This window comes from Tachyglossus aculeatus, chromosome 22, assembly GCF_015852505.1.
Source record: "Tachyglossus aculeatus isolate mTacAcu1 chromosome 22, mTacAcu1.pri, whole genome shotgun sequence".
NCBI lineage: Eukaryota > Metazoa > Chordata > Mammalia > Monotremata > Tachyglossidae > Tachyglossus > Tachyglossus aculeatus.
Genome location: NC_052087.1, coordinates 50,248,229 through 50,272,296, shown reverse-complemented (window position 1 = coordinate 50,272,296; position 24,068 = coordinate 50,248,229). Strand labels below are relative to the sequence as shown.

The 24,068-nt window shown below is 47.6% G+C and overlaps 1 protein-coding gene across 1 annotated transcript in view; it reads left to right on the top strand.

The window, feature by feature from the left end:
* Nucleotides 1-24,068, top strand: part of PACS1 (phosphofurin acidic cluster sorting protein 1) — a 162,808-nt gene that overhangs the window by 59,850 nt on the left and 78,890 nt on the right. The gene's annotated exons all lie outside the window — the stretch shown is intronic.

Below are 24,068 nucleotides of genomic sequence, written 5' to 3'. Positions count from 1 at the left end.
TGCCCTGCACACAGTAAGCGCTCAATAAATACAATTGAATGAATGAGTGAACTAAGCACTTGGGAAAGTACAGTAATAATAATAATAATAATAATAATGGCATTTGTTAAGTGTTTACTATGTGCAAAGCACTGTTATAAGCGCTGGGGGGCATACAAGGTGATCAGGTTGTCCCAAGTCGGGCTCACAGTCATAATCCCCATTTTACAGATTAGGCAACTGAAGCTCAGAGAAGTGAAGTGACTTGCCCAAGGTCAACACAGCAGACATGTGGCGGAGCCGGGATTCGAACCCATGACCTCAGACTCCAAAGCCCGGCCTCTTTCCACTGAGCCACGCTGCTTCTCTATATAAACAGACGTTCCCTGCCCGCAACGAGCTTACTGTCTGGGGCGGGTGAGGCGGACAGCCCTCCTCCCCTCCTCTAGACTGTAAGCTCACCATGGGCAGGGAATGTGTATCTTACATTGTTATGTCGCAATAATAATGATGGTATTTGTTAGGCACTTACTATGTGCGAAGCACTGTTCTAAGCGCTGGGGAGGTTACAGGGTGATCAGATTGTCCCACGGGGGGCTCACAGTTTTAATCCCCATTTTACAGAGGAGGTAACTGAGGCCCAGAGAAGTGACTTGCCCAAAGCTGCACAGCTGACAGTTGGCGGAGCCGGGATTTGAACCCATGACCTCTGACTCCAAAGCCCGGGCTCTTTCCACTGAGCCACGCTGCTTCTATCACTGTAGTTGTTTTTGTGTTTTGTTTTTTTTTTCCCTTTTATGACAAAGTGCTTAAGTGCTCCCCCCCCCCCCCCCGCCTTACCTCCTTCCCCTCCCCACAGCACCTGTATATATGTATATATGTTTGTACGGATTTATTACTCTATTTATTTTATTTGTACATATTTATTCTATTTATTTTGTTAATAGGTTTTGTTTTGTTGTCTGTCTCCCCCTTCTAGACTGTGAGCCCACTGTTGGGTAGGGGCCGTCTCAACATGTTGCCAACTTGTACTTCTCAAGCGCTTAGTACAATGCTCTGCACACAGTAAGCGCTCAATAAATACGATGGAATGAATGAATGAATAAAGTTGCAGATATGTACATAAGCGGTGTGGGACTGGGAGAGGGGAAGACTAAGGGGAGCACGTCGGGGGAACGCAGAAGGGAGCGGGAGATGAGGAAAAGTGGGGCTTAGTCTGAGAAGACCTCTTGGAGGAGATGGGCCTCCGGTAATAATAATAATCATCATCATGGCATTTGTTAATAATAATAATAATAATAATGATGGCATTTATTAAGCGCTGACTATGTGCATTGCACTGTTCTAAGCGCTGGGAAGGTTACAAGGTGCTCAGGTTGTCCCACGGGGGGCTCACAGTCTTAATCCCCATTTTACAGATGAGCTAACTGAGGCCCAGAGAAATGAAGTGACTGGCCCAAAGTCACCCAGCTGACAATTGGCAGAGCCGGGATTTGAACCCATGACCTCTGACTCCAAAGCCCGGGCTCTTTCCACTGAGCCACGCTGAAGCGCTTACTATGTGCCAAGCACTGTTCTAAGCGCTGGGGGGATACAAGGTGATCAGGTTGTCCCATGCGGGGCTCCCAGTCTTCATCCCCATTTTACAGATGAGGGAACTGAGGCTCAGAGAAGTGAAGTGACTTGCCCAAAGTCACACAGCTGACAAATGTCCCTAAGCAGCGTGGCTCAGTGGAAAGAGCTTGGGCCTTGGAGTCAGAGGTCATGGGTTCAAATCCCGGCTCCACCAATTGTCAGCTGTATATATGTACATATGTTTGTACGTATTTATTACTCTATTTATTGTACTTGTACATATCTATTCTACTTATTTTATTTTGTTAATCTGTTTTGTTTTGTTCTCTGTCTCCCCCTTCTAGACTGTGAGCCCGCTGTTGGGTAGGGACCGTCTCTCTATGTTGCCAGCTTGGGCTTCCCAAGCGCTTAGTACAGTGCTCTGCACACAGTAAGCGCTTAATAATAATAATAATAATAATAATAATAAGAATGGTATTTATTAAGCACTTACTATGTGCAAAGCACTGTTCTAAGCGCTGGGGAGGATACAAGGTAATCAGGTTGTCCCACAGGGGGCTCACAGTCTTAATCCCCATTTTCCAGATGAGGTAACTGAGGCACAGAGAAGTTAAGTGACTTGCCCAAAGTCAAAAATGCGATTGATTGATTAGAACAGTGCTTTGCGCATAGTAAGCGCTTAATAAATCAATCAATCGTATTTATTGAGCGCTTACTGTGTGCAGAGCACTGGACTAAGCACTTGGGAAGTCCAAGTTGGCAACATGTAGAGACGGTCCCTACCCAACAGTGGGCTCACAGTCTAAATAAATTGTCTGTCTCCTCCTCCTATACTGTTAATGATGTGCATTTAGCTTTAATTCTATTTATTCTGATGACGCCTGTCCACATGTTTTGTTGTCTGTCTCCCCCTTCTCGAATGTGAGCCCGTTGTTGGGTAGGGACTGTCTCTATATGTTGTTCCCAAGCACTTAGTACAATGCTCTGCACACAGTAAGTGCTCAATAAATACGATTGAATGAATGAATGAATTATTATTATTATTAAGTGGCAGAGCCGGGATTAGTAAGGCTTTGAAGGTGGGGGGAGAGTCACCGTCGGATTAGAGGAGGGAGGGCTTTCCAGGCCAGAGGCGGGATGTGGGCCCAGGGGTGGACGGCGGGCGACAAAATATTTATTTTATTTTGTTAGTATGTTTGGTTTTGTTCTCTGTCTCCCCCTTTTAGACTGTGAGCCCACTGTTGGGTAGGGACCGTCTCTAGATGTTGCCAACTTGGACTTCCCAAGCGCTCAGTCCAGTGCTCTGCACTCAGTAAGCGCTCAATAAATACGATTGATGATGATGATGACAGGCGAGATGGAGGCCCAGTTGAGAAGGTTAGCAGCACCGGGGGAGCAGAGTTTGTCAGCCGGGTTGTAGAAGTTGAAACAGGTTACAAGTAAAGCAAAGATGAAAAATGAAGAGCAGATGACACAGAAGTGGGAGTCAGGAAGTCTCATGTCCTCCCCCTGGCCTGGAATGCCCTCCCTCAGCACATTTCATTTTGCTAACGTGTTTTGTTTTGTTGTCTGTCTCCCCCTTCTAGACTGTGAGCCCACTGTTGGGTAGGGACCGTCTCTAGATGCTGCCAACTTGGACTTCCCAAGCGCTTAGTACAGTGCTGTGCACACAGTAAGTGCTCAATAAATATGAATGAATGAATGAATAGAAGGAAAGAAGCGGGGTGAGGTAATAGCAAGGAGTCATCCACTTGTCAGCTGTGTGACTTGGGGCGAGTCACTTCACTTCCCTGGGCCTCAGTGACTTCATCTGTAAAATGGGGACAAAGGCTGAGCCCCCCCGTGGGACAACCTGATCACCTTGTAACCTCCCCAGCACTTAGAACAGTGCTTTGCACATAGTAAGCGCTTAGTAAATGGCATTACTGTTATTATTAATGTTCCTTCCTGGTGGGATCAGGCAGCTTGGCTGGATGGAGAGTCGGTTGGAAGAACTTGGTGGGTTGTCGAGTTTGTCAGGTCTGGATATCCCCGGGATTCTTGAGACTCCCTTCTTTGTGGTGTTTAGTCAGACGTCAGTCCCGCCAAGCTCGCTCTCTTCCTCCCTTCAAGGCCCTACTGAGAGCTCCCCTCCTCCAGGAGGCCTTCCCAGACTGAGCCCCTTCCTTCCTCTCCCCCTCGTCCCCCTCTCCATCCCCCCCATCTTACCTCCTTCCCTTCTCCACAGCACCTGTATAGGGTAGGGACTGTCTCTATATGTTGCCAATTTGTACTTCCCAAGCGCTTAGTACAGTGCTGTGCACATAGTAAGCGCTCAATAAATACGATTGATGATGATGATGATCCTCCCCCGGCCCCCCGCGTTGTTTATTTTTTTTTTTTTTGAAGACAGCAACTACTCTCTGTGACCTCATTTCCTTAGTCCCTCTAGATCTCCCACCATTTTTCTACCCAGGCAGGTCTCGGTGTTAAGTGAAAGCCATCCCTGCCAGGGCATGCTGCTTGCCATTAATAAATGATCGGGGAGCTCGTCAGCCAGCATTAATGCTCAGCTTATGAAACTGCAATTACTAAGGCAGCATTTTGTGAAACTCTAATTACTTAAATGGCCCGGCTGATTTGATGGGTTGCGCCTCCTGAGAATTATTAACAAAGAGTTAGCTAACATTTCTTTTTCTTTTCTTTTTTTTTTTTTCTTTTCCGGGCATCACTCTTTAGCAGCGATGCGTAAAAACATGAAATTCAACTTGTCTGACTGTCTCTTTAACCGAACTGACCTGTTTTTGGTTTCCCCTTCAGCCAGACGGTGAGGGTCCCCCTCCACTCACTCTCCATCCCCCCCCCCATCTTACCTCTTTCCCTTCCCCACAGCACCTGTATATATGTATATATGTTTGTACGGATTTATTACTCTATTTATTTTACTTATACCTATTCTATTTATTATATTTTGTTAATATGTTTTGTTTTGTTCTCTGTCTCCCCCTTCTAGACTGTGAGCCCACTGTTGGGTAGGGACCGTCTCTATATGTTGCCAACCTGTACTTCCCAAGCGCACAGTACAGTGCTGTGCACACAGTAAGCACTCAATAAATGCGATTGAATGAATGAATGAATAATTGATTTCTGGAGGAACAGAGATGAATAAATGCCATTTTTATTTATTTATTTATTCTGGGTTGTCCAGGCACTTTTGGTGTTTTTTTGTTTTTGTTTTTTAATACCATTTATTAAGCGCTTACTATGTGCAAAGCACTGTTCTAAGCACTGGGGGAGATACAAAGTGATCAGATTGTCCCACAGTAGGCTCACAGTCTTAATCCCCATTTTACAGATGAGGGAACTGAGGCACAGAGAAGTGAAATGACTTGCCCAAAGTCACACAGCTGACAATGGGCAGAGCTGTGGTGTTCACCCCACCCCCACCAGCGCTTCCGTCCCTGTCCGTAATTCATTTACTTTTTATTAATGTCTGTCTTCCCTTCTAAACTGTAAAATTCTTGTGGGCAGGGAACATATCTTCCGACTCTGTTGCATTGTCCTCTTCCAAGCTCTTAGTCCAGTGTTCTGCTCACAGTGAGTGCTCAATTGGGGAAGCAGCGTGGCTCACTGGAAAGAGCCCGGGCTTTGGAGTCAGAGGTCGTGGGTTCAAATCCCGGCTCTGCCAACTGTCAGCTGGGTGACTTTGGGCCAGTCACTTCACTCCTCTGGGCCTCAGTCCCCTCATCTGTAAAATGGGGATTAAGACTGTGAGCCCTCCGTGGGACAACCTGATCACCTTGTAACCTCCCCAGTGCTTAGAACAGTGCTTTGCACATAGTAAGCGCTTTATAAATGCCATCATTATTAATAAATGCCATTTTGATGGATTAACTGATTTTCTGATGGAATGTGTCTAAAGTCGGACCATAAGTCAGTGGCAACGGCAGTTCAGACCAGAGGGCCAAACCCTTGACCCGATTTTGAGTGATTATTTGGGCTGGAGGGCCACTTGACAAGTTTAAATAAGATGGTGAAAGTGGTACCGGCTATTTGGTTTGGCTTTGTGTCTAAAGAAGCTTTCAATTCCCGCCCCCACTTCACAGGAGAGCGGTTTTTTCATTCATTCATTCATTCATTCATTCATTCATTCATTCATTCATTCATTCATTCATTTTATTTATTTATTTTACTTGTACCTATCTATTCTATTTATTTTATTTTGTTAGTATGTTCGGTTTTGTTCTCTGTCTCCCCCTTTTAGACTGTTAACCCAATGTTGGGTAGGGACCGTCTCTATATGTTGCCAATTTGTACTTCCCAAGCGCTTAGTACAGTGTTCTGCACACAGTAAGCGCTCAATAAATACGATTGATGATGATGATGATGATGATGATTCATTCAATCATATTTATTGAGCGCTTACTGTGTGCAGAGCACTGTACTAAGCGCTTGGGAAGTCCAAGTTGGCAGCATCTAGAGACGGTCCCTACCCAAGAGTGGGCTTACAGTCTAGAAGGGGGAGACACACAACAAAACAGAACATATTAACAAAGTAAAGTAAATAGAATGAATATGTACAAATAAAATAAATAAATAGAGTAATAAATGCGTACAAACTATATACAGGTATATAGTCGTGGCGGGCCGGGCCGTCCGAGCCTCCGGGCCCCGAGGCTCCCCCCGCCCCGCCACTTATCTGCTGTGTCACCTTGGACAAGACACTTCACTCCTCTGTGCCTCAGTTCCCTCATCTGTAAAATGGGGACTGAGAATTGTGAGCCCCACGTGGGACAGGGACTGTGGCCAACCCAACTTCCCAAGCGCTTAGTACAGTGCTCTGCACACAGTAAGCGCTCAATAAATATGATTGAATGAATGAATGAATTTGCTTGTGTCTATCCCAGTGCTTACTACAGTGCCTGGCACATAGTAAGCGCTTAACCACCACCATCATCATTATTATTATTATTATTATTATGTACTGCCCGCCTTCTTGCTTGTTGCCCGTGGAGACACGACTGTCAGGGAAGAGAAGCAGCATGGCTCAGCGGGAAGAGCCCGGGCTTTGGAGCCAGAGGTCATGGGTTCAAATCCCGGCCCCGCCAGTTGTCAGCTGGGTGACTTGGGGCAAGTCGCTTCACTTCTCTGGGCCTCAGTTTCCTCATCTGTCAAATGGGGGATGAAGACTGTGTGTGGGACAACCTGATCACCTTGTAACCTCCCGAGGGCTTAGAACAGTGCTTTGCACATAGTAAGCGCTTCATAAATGCCATTATTATTATTATTAGAGAGTGCGAATGGCACTGCGCAAGCCACTGGCACTAGAATCAACTCCTCCCTGCAGGTTCTTCTTCCTGAAATCTCAGCCCACCCTTCTTGATGAGAGATTAAATGGCTTCCGCAAATCCCTACCCTCTTTTGACGCGATGTTTGAGAAAAATTATTAGACCGAGCGTTCTTGTGGAGGCCCACATTCCCCCGGACTTTTCCAGCGCCGAACCCGGAGGGCTTAGGACAGAAAATTTCTTTCCTAGGAATGGACACAGGATTGTAATGCTTCCAAGTCCTCAGCACAGTGCGCTGCCCACAGTAGACGTCCCAAAAATTATTAGTTGAGAGAAAACTTTAGGAGATTACCAGCTCTGACATCTTCTTGTGGTTTCCTGCCTGCTTTGAAATAAGAACTTGCCACCGTGTCGGGTGTTGTTTGTGTTTTTTTGTTTTTTGGGGTTTATTTTGCGGTGGGGGAAGGATAACTGTGACTGTGAGCCCACCGTTGGATAGGGACTGTCTCTATATGTTGCCAACTTGGACTTCCCAAGCGCTTAGTACAGTGCTCTGCACACAGTCAGTGCTCAATAAATACGATTGATGATGATGATGGTAACTAGAAGCTTTGCCTTTTTAATTTTTTTGCTGATATTTAATAATAATAATAATGATGGCATTTATTAAGCGCATACTATGTGCAAAGCACTGTTCTAAGTGAAGTTGGAGAAGCAGCGTGGCTCAGTGGAAAGAGCCTGGGCTTTGGAGTCAGAGGTCATGGGTTCAAATCCCGGCTCTGCCACGTGTCAGCTGTGTGACTTGGGGCAGGTCACTTCACTTCTCTGGGCCTCAGTTCCCTCATCTGGAAAATGGGGATGAAGACTGGGAGCCCCCCGTGGGACAACCTGATCACCTTGTAACCTCCCCAGTGCTTAGAACAGTGCTTGGCACATAGTAAGCGCTTAATAAATGCCATTATTATTATTATTATTATTATTGGTGGGAATTTGCTGCGTTCAAAGCATTGTGGAAACCCCCCGCCCCGGCCTTCCCCCAAAATGGCACGAGTGATGGCGTGGCACGAGAAGCAGCGTGGCTCAGTGGAAAGGGCATGGGCTTTGGAGTCAGAGATCATGGGTTCGAATGCCGACTCCACCACATGTCTGCTGTGTGATCTTGGGCAAGTCACTTCACTTCTCTGGGCCTCAATTCCCTCATCTGTAAAATGGGGATTAAGACTGTGAGCCCCACGTGAGACAGCCTGATCACCCTGTATCCTCCCCAGCTCTTAGAACAGTGCTTTGCACATAGTAAGCGCTCAACAAATGCCAATTATTATTATTATTTTATCTGACAGGGACGCGGCCCTCGTTTCGAATGTGAGACCCCATAGGTTTGGGCAGCGCGTTGAGTCTCCGTGGGCAGCCGCCCAGGTCTGGACGCGAGCTTAAGTCAATTCAGCAAGGAAGGGGAATGTGCTGACGTACATCAGTTCCTCTGGACCTACCTTCTAATCGCTTTTTGCAACGTATTGTTGACTCACATTTTCCTAATTCCCATTCTTGGGTTTTCATGATTAACCCCGCTGCAGGGAAGGGAGCAGGAGCCCAGTGGGAAGCGGCCAAGCCGAAGGACCCTTTCGCTGGGCTTCATCTCATTTGCTGTGCCCTGAAGACTGTGAGCCCACTGTTGGGTAGGGACCGTCTCTAGATGTTGCCAACTTGGACTTCCCAAGCGCTTAGTACAGTGCTCTGCACACAGTAAGCGCTCAATACATACGATTGATTGATTGATTGAAAGGGTTGTGGAATTGATAGACTAATCCTCTTCGACCTCTCAGCTGCCTTCGACACTGTCGACCACCCCCTCTCCTTCTCCTCCTTTCAAGGCCCTACTGAGAGCTCACCTCCTCCAGGAGGCCTTCCCAGACTGAGCCCCCTCCTTCCTCTCCCCCTCGTCCCCCTCTCCATCCCCCCGTCTTACCTCCTTCCCTTCCCCACAGCACCTGTATATATATATATATATATATATATACAAACATATATATATGTTTGTACATAATAATAATAATAATAGGCATTTGTTAAGCGCTTATTATGTGCAAAGCACCATTCTAAGCACTGGGGAGGATACAGGGTGATCAGGTTGTCCCACGTGGGGCTCACAGTCTTAATCCCCATTTTACAGATGAGGTAACTGAGGCCCAGAGAAGTGAAGTGACTTGCCCAAGATCACACAGCAGACATGTGGTGGAGTTGGGATTCGAACCCATGACCTCTGACTCTAAAGCCCGTGCTCTTTCCACTGAGCCACTCTGCTTCTCTACATATTTGTTACTCTATTTATTTATTTATTTATTTTACTTGTACATATCTATTCTATTTATTTTATTTTGTCAGTATGTTTGGTTTTGTTCTCTGTCTCCCCCTTCTAGACTGTGAGCCCACTGTTGGGTAGGAACCGTCTCTAGATGTTGCCAACTTGGACTTCTCAAGCGCTTAGTACAGTGCTCTGCACACAGTAAGCGCTCAATAAATACAACAATGAATGAATGCTCTGTGCACTGTAAGTGCTCAGTAAATACGACTGACTGACTCCACCGAAGATGTGGACTATTAAAAGTGCCCCAAGGGAGTAATAATAATAATGTGTGCTATTGTTAAAGCGCTTACTATGTGCCAGGCACTGTATTAAGCACTGGAGTGGTTAATACAACAAAACAAAACAGGTGGACAGGTGTCAAGTCGTCAGAACAAATAGAATTAAAGCTAAGTGCACATCATTAACAAAATAAACAGAATAGTAAATATGTACTAAACGCTTCAGCACTTGGAACAGTGCTTTGCACATAGTAAGCGCTTAATAAATGCCATTATTGTTATTACTGGAAGAGGACAATAGAACAATAAACATCATCGATCGTATTTATTGAGCGCTTACTGTGTGCAGAGCACTGGACTAAGCGCTTGGGAAGTAGAAATTGGCAACCTATAGAGACAGTCCCGACCCAACAGTGGGCTCACAGTCTAAACAGACACGTTCCCTGCCTCACTGAGACTGTCCCTTCCTGTCAGGCTTAGTTATTCATTCAGTCGTACTTATTGAGCGCTTACCGTGTGCAGAGCACTGTACTAAGCGCTTAACCCATCTGAGGGTGGAATCTCAGCGGCAGGGCCGGCAGACCCTCTCCTCAAATTCATTCATTCATTCAGTCGTATTTATTGAGCGCCGACTGTGTGCAGAGCGCTGTACTGAGCGCTTGGGAAGTCCAAGTTGGCAACATATAGAGCCGGTCCCTACCCAACAAAGGGGAATCCGACATAATGGTGATTCCCTCCCTACCGCTTTCCCGGAAGCGGAGAGTGATGCAAAGGAGGTTTGCTCTAAAAACCACCGAAGAGGAGCCAAAGTTGGCCTTCCTGCCGGGGTTTGTGACTGCTCACTCACTCACTCAGTGATGAAATCCCTTGGGTGTGCACATTTTTTGACCCGGCCATCAGCCTCTTCCTTTTATTTTTTTTTTGCTTGTTTTGGTTTTTTTAATCTCGCCTTTCCACTCTGTTTCCAGTTCGGCAGGCAGTAAAACTGGAGGGAATTCCCGGAGCGAAGTCTCTTAACTACCCTGGGCTGCCTCAGTTCCCTCAGCTGCGAAATGGGGGTTCAGTCCCTGTTCTCCCTCCTATTTGACCCGTAAGCCCCTTTGTGGGATCCCGTGATGTTGGATCTAATAATAATAATGATGGTATTTGTTAAGCGCTTACTGTGTACGAAGCACTGTTCTAAGCACTGGGGGGATCCGAGGTGATCAGGTGAAGTCTCTTAACTACCCCGGGCCGCCTCAGTTCCCTCAGCTGCAAAATGGGGGTTCAGTCCCTGTTCTCCCTCCTATTTGACCGTAAGCCCCTTTGTGGGATCCCATGATGTTGGATCTAATAATAATAATAATAATGGTATTTATTAAGCGCTTACTATGTTCGAAGCACTGTTCTATGCACTGGGGGGATCCAAGGTGATCAGGTGAAGTCTCTTAACTACCCTGGGCCGCCTCAGTTCCCTCAGCTGCAAAATGGGGGTTCAGTCCCTGTTCTCCTTCCTATTTGACCGTAAGCCCCTTTGTGGGATCCCATGATGTTGGATCTAATAATAATAATAATGGTATTTGTTAAGTGCTTACTATTTTCGAAGCACTGTTCTAAGCACTGGGGGGATCCAAGGTGATCAGGTGAAGTCTCTTAACTACCCTGGGCTGCCTCAGTTCCCTCAGCTGCAAAATGGGGGTTCAGTCCCTGTTCTCCTTCCTATTTGACCGTAAGCCCCTTTGTGGGATCCCATGATGTTGGATCTAATAATAATAATAATGGTATTTGTTAAGCGCTTACTATGTGCAAAGCACTGTTCTAAGCACTGGGGGATCCAAGGTGATCAGGTGAAGTCTCAACTACCCTGGGCCGCCTCAGTTCCCTCAGCTGCGAAATGGGGGTTCAGTCCCTGTTCTCCCTCCTATTTGACCCGTAAGCCCCTTTGTCGGATCCCATGATGTTGGATCTAATAATAATAATAATAATGATGGTATTTGTTAAGCGCTTACTATGTTCGAAGCACTGTTCTAAGCACTGGGGGGATCCAAGGTGATCAGGTGAAGTCTCTTAACTACCCTGGGCTGCCTCAGTTCCCTCAGCTGCAAAATGGGGGTTCAGTCCCTGTTCTCCTTCCTATTTGACCGTAAGCCCCTTTGTGGGATCCCATGATGTTGGATCTAATAATAATAATAATGGTATTTGTTAAGCGCTTACTATGTGCAAAGCACTGTTCTAAGCACTGGGGGATCCAAGGTGATCAGGTGAAGTCTCAACTACCCTGGGCCGCCTCAGTTCCCTCAGCTGCGAAATGGGGGTTCAATCCCTGTTCTCCCTCCTATTTGACCCGTAAGCCCCTTTGTCGGATCCCATGATGTTGGATCTAATAATAATAATAATAATGATGGTATTTGTTAAGCGCTTACTATGTTCGAAGCACTGTTCTAAGCACTGGGGGGATCCAAGGTGATCAGGTGAAGTCTCTTAACTACCCTGGGCTGCCTCAGTTCCCTCAGCTGCAAAATGGGGGTTCAGTCCCTGTTCTCCTTCCTATTTGACCGTAAGCCCCTTTGTGGGATCCCATGATGTTGGATCTAATAATAATAATAATGGTATTTGTTAAGCGCTTACTATGTGCAAAGCACTGTTCTAAGCACTGGGGGATCCAAGGTGATCAGGTGAAGTCTCTTAACTACCCTGGGCTGCCTCAGTTCCCTCAGCTGCAAAATGGGGGTTCAGTCCCTGTTCTCCTTCCTATTTGACCGTAAGCCCCTTTGTGGGATCCCATGATGTTGGATCTAATAATAATAATAATGGTATTTGTTAAGCGCTTACTATGTGCAAAGCACTGTTCTAAGCACTGGGGGGATCCAAGGTGATCAGGTGAAGTCTCTTAACTACCCTGGGCTGCCTCAGTTCCCTCAGCTGCAAAATGGGGGTTCAGTCCCTGTTCTCCTTCCTATTTGACTGTAAGCCCCTTTGTGGGATCCCATGATGTTGGATCTAATAATAATAATAATAATGATGGTATTTGTTAAGCGCTTACTATGTTCGAAGCACTGTTCTAAGCACTGGGGGGATCCAAGGTGATCAGGTGAAGTCTCTTAACTACCCTGGGCTGCCTCAGTTCCCTCAGCTGCAAAATGGGGGTTCAGTCCCTGTTCTCCTTCCTATTTGACCGTAAGCCCCTTTGTGGGATCCCATGATGTTGGATCTAATAATAATAATAATGGTATTTGTTAAGCGCTTACTATGTGCAAAGCACTGTTCTAAGCACTGGGGGATCCAAGGTGATCAGGTGAAGTCTCAACTACCCTGGGCCGCCTCAGTTCCCTCAGCTGCAAAATGGGGTTCAGTCCGTGTTCTCCCTCCTATTTGACTGTAAGCCCCTTTGTGGGATCCCATTCATTCATTCATTCATTCATTCATTCATTCATTCGTATTTATTGAACGCTTACTGTGTGCAGAGCACTGGACTAAGCGCTTGGGAAGTACAAGTTGGCAACATACAGAGACGGTCCCTACCCAACACTGGGCTCACAGTCTAGAAGGGGGAGAAAGGGGAGATCCAACATCATTGAATATAATAATAATAATAATAATGGTATTTGTTAAGTGCTTACTATGTACGAAGCACTGTTCTAAGCACTGGGGGGATGCAAAGTGATCAGGTTGTCACAACATGGGGCTCACAGTCTTAATCCCCATTTTCCAGATAAGGTAACTGAGGCCCAGAGAAGTTAAGTGGCTTGCCCAAGGTCACACAGCTGACAAGTGGCAGAGCTAGGATTCGAACCCATGACCTCTGACTCCCAAGCCCTGGCTCTTTCCACTGAGTCACGCTGCTTCTCACCCACCCCAGCGCTTAGTATGGTGCCTTGGCACATAGAAACCACGTATCATTCATTCATTCATTCAATCATATTTATTAAGCGCTTTCTGTGCACAGAGCACTGTACTAAGCGCTTGGGATGTACAAGTTGGCGCCATATAGAGACGGTCCCGACCCACCAATGGGCTCACAGTCTAGAAGTGGGAGACGGACAACAAAACAAAGCATGTGGGACAGGTGTCAATTCATCATTCATTCATTCATTCAAACGTATTTATTGAGCGCTTACTGTGTGCAGAACACTGTACTGAGCACTTGGGAAGCCCAAATTGGCAACATCTAGAGACGGTCCCTACCCAACAGTAAGCTCACAGTCTAGAAGGGGAGGACAGACAAAAAAACAAATTAACAAAATAAAATAAATAGAATAATAAATATGTAATACATGATTGAATGAATGAGTGAATCATCAGAATAAATAGCTGCTATTTTATTTATTTATTTCTATTTATTCTGATGAATGCGACTGACTGGCCAACCTTGGGAAAGTCACAACTCGATAGCTGATATTTTATTTATTCCTTTCTGTCGAGTTGTGACTTTCCCAGGGTCAGCCAGTCAGTCGCATTTATCGAGCTCGTACTGGGAGCAGAGCACTGTAATAATAATAATAATGATGGCATTTATTAAGCGCTTACCATGTGCAAAGCACTGTTGTAAGCGCTGGGGAGGTTACAAGGTGATCAGGTTGCCCCACGGGGGGCTCACAGACTTCATCCCCATTTTAAAGATGAGGTCACTGAGGCCCAGAGAAGTGAAGTGACTTGCCCAAAGTCACCCAGCTGACAGTTGGCGGAGCCGGGATTCGAACCCATGACCTCTGACTCCAAAGCCCGGGCTCTTTCCACTGAGCCACGCTGCTTCTCTGCTGTACTAAGGTCACAGAGCAGGCAGGCGGCGGGGCCGGGATGAGAACCCAGGTCAATCAATCAATCAATCGTATTTATTGAGCGCTTACTGTGTGCAGAGCACTGGACTAAGCGCTTGGGAAGCACAAGTCGGCAACACACAGAGGCGGTCCCTACCCAACAGTGGGCTCACAGGCTAGAAGGGGAAGACAGAGAGCAAAACAAACATATTAACAAAATAAAATAAATAGAATAGATATATACAAGTAAAATAAAGAAATAGAGTAATAAATCTGTACAAACATATAAACATATATACAGGTGCTATGGGGAAGGGAAGGAGGTAAGGCGGGGGGGATGGAGAGGGGGAAGAGGGGAAGAGGAAGGAGGGGGCTCAGTCTGGGAATGCCTGATTCCCAGGCCTGGGCTCTTCCCTCTAGGCCCCGCTGCTTCCTCAGGGATTGAGGGATCGAGGGAAGCAGCGTGGCTCAGTGGAAAGAGCCCGGGCTTTGAAGTCAGAGGTCATCGGTTCAAATCCCGGCTCTGCCACTCATCAGCTGGGTGACTTCGGGCAAGTCACTTCACTTCTCTGGGCCTCAGTCACCTCCTCTGTAAAATGGGGATGAAGACTGTGAGCCCCGCGTGGGACAACCTGATCACCTTATAAATTCCCCAGCGCTTAGAACAGCGCTTCGCATGTAGTAAGCGCTTAATAAATGCCATCATTATTATTATTATTGAGGTCTCAGCGCCACGCGAAGCTCTGGTCATCACCCGTACTAAGGTCACAGAGCAGGCAGGCGGCGGGGCCGGGATGAGAACCCAGGTCAATCAATCAATCAATCAATCAATCGTATTTATTGAGCGCTTACTGTGTGCAGAGCACTGGACTAAGCGCTTGGGAAGCACAAGTCGGCAACACACAGAGACGGTCCCTACCCAACAGTGGGCTCACAGTCTAGAAGGGGAAGACAGAGAGCAAAACAAACATATTAACAAAATAAAATAAATAGAATAGATATATACAAGTAAAATAAAGAAGTAAATAGAGTAATAAATCCGTACAAACATATATACATTATACAGGTGCTGTGGGGAAGGGAAGGAGGTAAGGCGGGGGGGATGGAGAGGGGGAAGAGGGGGAGAGGAAGGAGGGGGCTCAGTCTGGGAAGGCCTTATTCCCAGGCCTGGGCTCTTCCCTCTAGGCCCCACTGCTTCCTCAGGGATTGAGGGAAGGATTGATTGAGGGATTGATTGAGGGAAGGGATTGAGGGATCGAGGGAAGCAGCGTGGCTCAGCGGAAAGAGCCCGGGCTTTGAAGTCAGAGGTCATCGGTTCAAATCCCGGCTCTGCCACTCGTCAGCTGGGTGACTTCGGGCAAGTCACTTCACTTCTCTGGGCCTCAGTCACCTCCTCTGTAAAATGGGGATGAAGACTGTGAGCCCCGCGTGGGACAACCTGATCACCTTGTAAATTCCCCAGCGCTTTGCACGTAGTAAGCGCTTAATAAATGCCATCATTATTATTATTATTGAGGTCTCAGCGCCACGCGAAGCTCTGGTCATCACCCGGCACAAAGCAGCTGGGCCGTTCTCAATGCTCCGGTACTCGATACTCTCTTCATTGATCCCATTTAGGTGGATTCCTTAAGCGAAGCATTTCCTCCGCTTAAAAATACCTTGGCAAGGCATTGGAAACCCAAACTCCTTACCAGGAAAGAGTGCGGCTGCTCTCCATTGTGAGCGACCTCGCCGGGGTGGACCCAAACTGAGCTTTTCTTTTATTATTCACCTGCAATCGGATCCTTCTAACCATAGGCCGAAGTCTTAGCTTTTAGGTAAGGAAAATTGCAAACAGGCAGCGGGGGATTAACTGTCCGCCCTTGTTACATTTGATATTCATTCTCCTCTCAGCCCCACAACAGTCACATCCACCTCCGTGACCGGTTTCAATGTCCGTCTCCCCCTCTAGACCGGAATCCCCTTGTGGGCAGGGACTCCGCCGATTAATAATAATAATAATAATAATACCTTGTGGGCAGGGACTCCGCCAGTTAATAATAATAATAATAATGATTGCATTTGTTAAGCGCTTACCATGTGCAAAGCACTGCTCTAAGCGCTGGGGAGGATACAAGGTGATGAAGTTGTCCCACGGGGGGCTCACAGTCAATCCCCATTTTACAGGCGAGGGAACTGGGGCTCAGAGAAGTTAAGTGACTTGCCCAGGGTCACGCAGCAGACGTGTGGCAACATCCAGAGACGGTCCGCTTACTGTGTGCAGAGCACTGTGCTGAGCGCTTGTGTGACTCTGGGCAAGTCACTTCTCTGTGCCTCAGTGGCCTCACCTGTAAAATGGGGATTAAGACTGTGAGCCCCCCGTGGGACAACCTGATCACCTTGTAAGCTCCCCAGCTCTTAGAACAGTGCTTTGCACATAGTGCTTAATAAATGCCATTATTATTATTATTCTTTTAGACTGTGAGCCCACTGTTGAGTAGGGACTGTCTCTGTGTATTGTCAATTTGTACTTCCCAAGCGCTTAGTCCAGTGCTCTGCACAGAGTAAGCGCTCAATAAATACGATTGATGATGATGAAGTCCAAGTTGGCAATATCTAGAGACGGGTATGGCTGAACCCCCTTTTTTTTTTTCCGTCCACCGCCAATCCACCGTCCCCAGGCCAGGCTGCTGAATCTACAGACCCGAGATGCTTTTAGAACTCAGGCCCTCCCTAACCAGGCACTTTCCGACTGCGTGTTTTGACTCGAACGAAGGTGACTAACGTGAGTCCCGTCTTCGCGGGGAATGCAGTTGACCATATTTCCGTGTTTTCCAGGCTCCAAGTTAATGATCTGAGGCAAGAAGGAACCTGGATGGGTCTTTTCAGATCCCTCCTGCCCCGCCCGATTCCTATTTCCCCCGTCTCCCCCTTACATTTAGTTACTTATTGAATGAGTAAAACCCGGAATCTCCCTTGGAGGGATAATAATAATAATAATAATAATAAAGTTGGTATTTGTTATGCGCTTACTATGTGCAAAGCACTGTTCTAAGCGCTGGGGGGAACACAAGGAGATGAGGTTGTCCCATGTGGGACTCACAGTCTTAATCCCCATTTTACAGATAAGGGAACTGAGGCACAGAGAAGTGACTTACCCAAGGTCACACAGCAGACGTGGGGGAGGTGGGATTCGAACCCATGACCTCTGCCTCCCAAGCCCGCGCTCTTTCCATAGAGCCATGCTGCTTCTCATTCATTCATTCAAAACTATTTATTGAGCACTTTCTGTGTCCAGGAGGCCTTCTCAGACTGAGCCCCTTCCTTCCTCTCCCCCTCGTCCCCCTCTCCATCACCCCATCTTACCTCCCTCCCTTCCCCACAGCACCTGTATATATGTATATATGTTTGTCCATATTTTTTACTCTATTTATTTATTTAATTTATTTGTACATATCTAGTCTATTTTATTTTGTTAGTATGTTTGGTTTTGTTCTCTGTCTCCCCCTTTTAGACTGCGAGCCCACTGTTGGGTAGGGACTGTCTCTAGATGTTGCCAATTTGGACTTCCCAAGCGCTTAGTCCAGTGCTCTGCACATAGTAAGCGCTCAATAAATATGATTGATGATGATGATGATGATGCAGAGCACTGGACTAAGCGCTTGGGAAGTCCAAGTTGGCCACATCTAGAGACGGTCCCTACCCCACAGCGGGCTCACAGTCTAGAAGGGGGAGACGGACGACAAAACAAAACATATTAACAAAAGTGGGTCCCGGACTGGGAATAAGACCTAGAAACCGTCGTGACCACCTTCTAGACTGTGAGCCCGTCGTTGGGGAGGGACCGTCTCTAGATGTGGCCAACTTGGACTTCCCAAGCGCTTAGTCCAGTGCTCTGCACACAGTAAGCGCTCAATAAATACGATTGATTGATTGATTGATTTCCCCAGGCAGCCCGGCCTCCTGGGCCGCATCGGAGGCCCACGGCCTCTTCCTTATTCCAGGACTTATTCCCGTTCTGACTCGGCTGACCCTGAGCCGATCCGCCCCATTCTTCATGGACTTAACTTCTCTGTGCCTCAGTTCCCTCATCTGTAAAATGGGGATGAAGACGGTGAGCCCCACGTGGGACAACCTGATCACCTTGTATCCCCCTCCCAGTGCTTAGAACAGTGCTTTGCATGTAGTAAGCGCTTAACAAATGCCATTATTATTATTATTATTATTATTATTATTATTATTATTATTTGGCCACCCAGGTTTTGAAAAATTGATTTCCCCCCCCCCCCCAGAAGTGAGTACCATGGTGAGGCCTGCCCAGCGGTGCCCGGCACGTAGCGAGCGCTTAACAAGTACCACCATTTATTATTGAGGAGAGGGTTATCGGGTGGCCGAGGTGGCTCAGTGGAAAGAGCACGGGCTTTGGAGTCAGAGGTCATGGGTTCGAATCCCAACTCCACCACATGTCTGCTGTGTGACCTTGGGCCAGTCACTTAACTTCTCTGAGCCTCAGTTACCTCATCTGTAAAATGGGGATTAAGACTGTGAACCCCACATGGGACAACCTGATCACTTTGTATCCCCCCCCCGCGCTTAGAACAGTGCTTTGCACATAGTAAGCGCTTAACAAATGCCAACATTATTATTATTATTATTTCCCTCAGGTTTTCCCGCCGGTTGGGCGAACAGATCATGTGGTGAGGTGGTAAGGGATGTACAGGGTTGTCGGGGGGAGTGTTGGGGGGCTGCCCTGTGTAAAGCTCTCCAAGGCAGTAATAATAGTAATAATGATGGTATTTGTTAAGCGCTTACTACGTGCAAAGCAATCAATCAATCAGTCGTATTTATTGAGTGCTTACTGTGTACAGAGCACTGTTCTAAGCGCTGAGGAGGTTACAAGGTGATCAGGTTGTCCCACAGGGGACTCCCAGTTTTCATCCCCATTTTCCAGATGAGGTAACTGAGGCTCAGGGACCGTCTCTATATGTTGCCAGCTTGTACTTCCCAAGCGCTCAGTCCAGTGCTCTGCACACAGTAAGCGCTCAATAAATACGATTGAATGAATGAATGAATGAACGAAGTGGGTTGCCCAAAGTCACCCAGCTGACAGTTGGCGGAGCTGGGATCTGAACCCATGACCTCTGGCTCTTTCCACTGAGCCACGCTGCTTCTCTGATACTTGTGAAGCGCTTACTATGTGCCAGGCACTGTACTAAGCGCTGGGGTAGATACAAGGCAAGCAGGTGGGGCACAGCGCCGTCCTACTTGGAGCTTTTGGCTCTGCCTGCTAGGCCGTGTTGTTTCCTACCCGAGAAGCAGTGCGGCTCAGTGGAAAGAGCCGGGAGTCAGAAAGTCATGGGTTCTAATCCCGCCTCCACCGCTTGTCTGCCGCGTGACCTTGGTGGGGCAGGTCACTTCTCTTCTCCGTGCTTCAGCTCCCTCCTTTGTAAAATGGGGATTGAGACCGCGAGCCCCGCATGGGACGGGGACGGTGCCCAATTCGATTTGCCGGTATCCACCCCAGCGCTTAGTACAGCGCTTAGTGATTCATTGATTTAGCTGATCTCCAACCTCAGTAATTATTAATAATGATAATAATAATGGCATTTATTAAGCGCTTACTATGTGCAGATCAGGTTGGACCCAGTCCCCGTCCCACACAGGACTCACCACCTTAATCCTCATTTTACCGATGAGGTAACTGAGGCACAGAGAAGTGAAGTGACTTGCCCCAGGTCACACAGGAGGCAAGCGGCGGAGCGGGGATTAGAACCCAGGTCCTTCTGCCTCCCGGCTCCATGCTCTATCCATTAGGCCACACTGCTTATCAAGCGTTTAGTACATTGTTCTGCACAGAGCAACCATTCCAATAAACCCTTGATTCATTGATTGAGCTGATCTCCAACCTCAGTAATTAATAATAATAATAATAATAATAATGGATTTATTAAGCGCTTACTATGTGCAAATCAGGTTGGACCCAGTCCCCGTCCCACACAGGACTCACCACCTTAATCCTCATTTTACCGATGAGGTAACTGAGGCACAGAGAAGTGAAGTGACTTGCCCCAGGTCACACAGGAGGCAAGCGGCGGAGCGGGGATTAGAACCCAGGTCCTTCTGCCTCCCGGCTCCATGCTCTATCCATTAGGCCACACTGCTTATCAAGCGTTTAGTACATTGTTCTGCACAGAGCAACCATTCCAATAAACCCTTGATTCATTGATTGAGCTGATCTCCAACCTCAGTAATTAATAATAACAATAATAATAATAATAATGGATTTATTAAGCGCTTACTATGTGCAAATCAGGTTGGACCCAGTCCCCGTCCCACACAGGGCGCACCACCTTAATCCTCATTTTACCGATGCGGTAACTGAGGCACAGAGAAGGGAAGTGACTTGCCCCAGGTCACACAGGAGACAAGCGGCGGAGCGGGGATTAGAACCCAGGTCCTTCTGCCTCCCGGCTCCATGCTCTATCCATTAGGCCACACTGCTTGTCAAGCGTTTAGTACATTGTTCTGCACGGAGCAACCATTCCAATAAACCCTTGATTCATTGATTGAGCTGATCTCCAACCTCAGTTTTTAATAATAATAATAATAATGGCATTTATTAAGCGCTTACTATGTGCAAAGCACTGTTCTAAGTAATTGAGAGGCAGCGTACCTTGGTGAAAGAGCCAGGGACCTGGGTTCTAATCCTGATTCCTCCACTTGCCTGCTGTGTGACCTCGGGCGGGTCATTTTACTTCCCTGGGCCTCAGTTCCTTCATCTGGAAAAGGCGGGGAGGGGAACAATCCCTGTCAATCGTATTTATTGAGTGCTTCCTGTGTGCAGAGCACTGTACCAAGCGCTTGAAGAGCAGCGCGGCTCAGTGGAAAGAGCCCGGGCTTGGGAGTCAGAGGTCATGGGTTCGAATCCCGGCCCTGCCAATTGTCAGCCGTGTGATCTTGGGCAAGTCACTTAGAGGAGCAGCGTGGCTCAGTGGAAAGAGCCCGGGCTTTGGAGCCAGTGGTCATGGGTTCAAATCCTGGCTCCGCCAGTTGTCAGCTGGGTGACTTTGGGCAAGTCACTTCACTTCTCTGGGCCTCAGTTACCTCATCTGGAAAATGGGGATTGACTATGAGCCCCCGTGGGACAACCTGATCACCTGGTAACCTCCCCAGTGCTTAGAACAGTGCTTTGCACATAGTAAGCGCTTAATAAATGCCATCATTATTATGATTACTTAGCTAATCTGTGCCTCAGTTACCTTGTCTGTAAAATGGGGATTGAGACTGTGAGCCCCACGGGGGACAACCTGATCACCTTGTAACCTCCCCAGTGCTTTGCACATAGTGGTTAACAGATACCATTGTTATTATTATTATTACTTAGCTGATCTGTGCCTCAGTTACCTTGTCTGTAAAATAGGGATTGAGACTGTGAGCCCCACGGGGGACACCCTGATCATCATCATCATCATCAATCGTATTTATTGAGCGCTTACTATGTGCAGAGCACTGTACTAAGCGCTTGGGAAGTACAAATTGGCAACATACAGAGACGGTCCCTACCCAACAGTGGGCTCACAGTCTAAAAGGGGGAGACAGAGAACAAAACCAAACATACTAACAAAATAAAATAAATAGAATAGATATGTACAGGTAAAATCAATAGAGTAATAAATCTGTACAAACATATATACATCTATACAGGTGCTGTGGGGAAGGGAAGGAGGTAAGGTGGGGGGGGATGGAGAGCGGGACGAGGGGGAGAGGAAGGAAGGGGCTCAGTCTGGGAAGGCCTCCTGGAGGAGGTGAGCTCTCAGCAGGGCCTTGAAGGGAGGAAGAGAGCCAGCTTGGCGGATGGGCAGAGGGATTGGGGGCATTCCAGGCCCGGGGGAGGACGGGGGCCGGGGGTCGATGGCGGGACAGGCGAGAACAAGGCACGGTGAGGAGATGAGCGGAGGACGCGGGCTGGGCTGGAGAAGGACAGAAGGGAGGTGAGGGAGGAAGGGGCGAAGGGATGGACGGCCTCGAAGCCCAGGGTGAGGAGTTTCTGCCTGATGCGCAGGTTGATTGGTAGCCACTGGAGATTTTTGAGGAGGGGAGTAATATGCCCAGAGCGTTTCTGGACAAAGACAATCCGGGCAGCAACATGAAGTATGGATTGAAGTGATCACCTTGTAACCTCCCCAGTGCTTTGCACATAGTGCTTAACAGATACCATTATTATTATTATTACTATTACTTAGCTTCTCTGTGCCTCAGTTACCTCGCCTGTAAAATGGGGATTGAGACTGTGAGCCCCATGGGGGACAACCTGATCACCTTGTACCCTCGCCGGCGCTTAGAACAGTGCTTTGCACATAGTGAGTGCTTAACAAATGCCATTATTATTATTATTATTAAGAGCACAGTACAAACAGTAAAGTACTGTTCTCCCACTTAGGCTGTGCGCCCCACCTGGGACCTGATGATCTTGTATCTACCCCAGTGTGGGACACTTAATAAGCACTTAATAAATAGCACAATTATAATTAACCGCCCCAAATGACGGGGAGCTGAGCCGGGAGGGCGGAAGGGCAGACGGATTAATTGCTGCAACATCTGGCCGGGAGAGAAGCTGGAGGGGCCGGAGGAGCCAAGAGGGGGAAGGAAGGAGAGGAGCAAATGAGAGCGTCTGGGCTGGTTTCCTCCGCGCCTTTACGGACCGTAATACTATTAGAACGACGCGGGCCCAGCTCCAGTGCTTTGCACATAGTAAGCGCTTCATAAATGCCATTATTATTAGTAGTAGTAGTAATCCAGCTCCCCGTCTGAGCTAGCTACAGGATCCGTGTGGCTGTGAAAAGGTTACTTTCTCACTAAATTCTCTTTAAATGAGATAAGCGGCGCGACCCAGTGAATAGCGTGGGAAGCAGCGTGGCTCAGTGGAAAGAGCCCGGGCTTTGGAGTCAGAGGTCAGGGGTTCAAAACCCAGCTCCGCCAGTTGTCAGCTGGGTGACTTTGGGCAAGTCACTCAACTTCTCTGTGCCTCAGTTCCCTCATCTGTAAAATGGGGATGAAGGTGGAGAGCCCCCCGTGGGACAGCCTGATCACCTTGTTACCTCTCCAGTGCTTAGAACAGTGCTTTGTGCATAGTAAGCGCTTAACCAATGTTATTATTATTATTATTATTATTATTATTATTATTCTCTGTGCCTCAGTTACCCCATCTGTTAAATGGTGATTAAGACTGTGTGCCCCACGTGGGACCACCCGATCACCTTGTATGCTCCCCAGCGCTTAGAACAGTGCTTTGCACATAGTAAGCGCTTAACAAATGCTATTATTATCATTATTATTATTATTCTCTGTGCCTCAGTTACCTCATCTGTAAAATGGGGATTAAGACTGTGAGCCCCCCGTGGGACCACCCGATCACCTTGTATCCTCCCCAGCGCTTAGAACAGTGCTTTGCACATAGTAAGTGCTTAACAAATGCTACTATTATCATTATCATTATTCTCTGTGTCTCAGTTACCTCATCTGTAAAATGGGGATTAAGACCGTGAGCCCCACGTGGGACCACCTGATCACCTTGTATCCTCCCCAGCGCTTAGAACAGTGCTTTGCACATCGTAAGCGCTTAACGAATGCTGTTATTATTATTATTACTCTGTCATTTGTAGTAACGGTGGTAGTATTTTTACCCACAGAAGGTTCGGGCAGGGACTGTCTCTAGATGTTGCCAACTTGTACTTCCCAAGCGCTTAGTCCAGTGCTCTGCACACAGTAAGCGCTCAATAACTACGATTGATTGATTGACACGTGCTGTGCGACCCCAGGTCTCCCGGCGATGCCCCCGCCGACGCCAGGCGGGCACCCAGAGACCCTTTGACCTCTCCCCGGCCCCAAGCCACGGCCTGGTTGAGGCGAGGTTTTCTCACCGAGGAATTGGGCAAGGCACGCGGGGTGC